Genomic DNA, 754 nt, shown 5'->3' with positions numbered 1-754 from the left:
TGCTGCGCGCCAAGGGGAGATCCCCCTCCTGCCTTCTCCCGCTGCCTGTACACCATCAGCTACCTCTGCCGGCATCCACCAGATGTGCTCATGGGAAACCCCCTTCCCACCCGCACCAACCTGGGCAGCTGCAGGAGGGGATCACGGTGGCTGGAGAGGGAGCCTGGCCAACGCCATCAGCAGAGGGCAAGCAGCGGGGAATGGGAGGACGCTGCTCAGCCCGGCACCGCTGCACAGATCCGCTGCCCCACTGCCCGGATGAACAAGCACCTCCTGCTGCGCCCCGGGCCATCCCAGCACCGCTCCAATCCAGGGCATCACCTTCACGCTCTCCTTGCCCTGAGCAAGGACCATCTCACCAACGCCCCGAGAGCTCCGAGACATCCATCCCAGCGTCATCCTGCGAAGCTCCTCTTCATAGCGAGGTGGTGCTTCTGCACCTTCTCACCACCCTCATCACCGATACGTGGCATCAGCACCTGCCGCCCTCCTTGCTGCTCTCCAGCTGCACAAAACACCAGCTTTCCAGCTCTCTGAGCTCCTCCTGCAGCAGATCCCCCCAGAGCCCCCCTTCGCAGTGAGCAGAGCCAAGGCAGCAGGCACGCGTGTAGTTTCCCGCGGCGCTCGAGTACTGACTGTTGTATTTGCCCTACGCGTTAAGGGCAGCATTGTTTCTCCTGGTGGCGGTGGGGGAAATCGGAAGGGAGGGCGAAGGACTTCTGAGCATCAGGCAGCCTACCGCCGAGCTGGGGGC

The 754-nt window shown here is 63.5% G+C and overlaps 1 protein-coding gene across 1 annotated transcript in view; it reads left to right on the top strand.

The window, feature by feature from the left end:
* The window catches only part of LOC103916901 (glucagon receptor-like), a 9408-nt gene that overhangs the window by 4340 nt on the left and 4314 nt on the right, over positions 1 to 754 (top strand). The window lies entirely within an intron of this gene.

This window comes from Pygoscelis adeliae, unplaced genomic scaffold (assembly GCF_000699105.1).
Source record: "Pygoscelis adeliae isolate BGI_AS28 unplaced genomic scaffold, ASM69910v1 Scaffold585, whole genome shotgun sequence".
Taxonomy (NCBI): Eukaryota; Metazoa; Chordata; class Aves; order Sphenisciformes; family Spheniscidae; genus Pygoscelis; species Pygoscelis adeliae.
The sequence above is the reverse complement of the archived record's forward strand: the minus strand, read 5'-3'. Positions and strand labels throughout refer to the sequence as shown.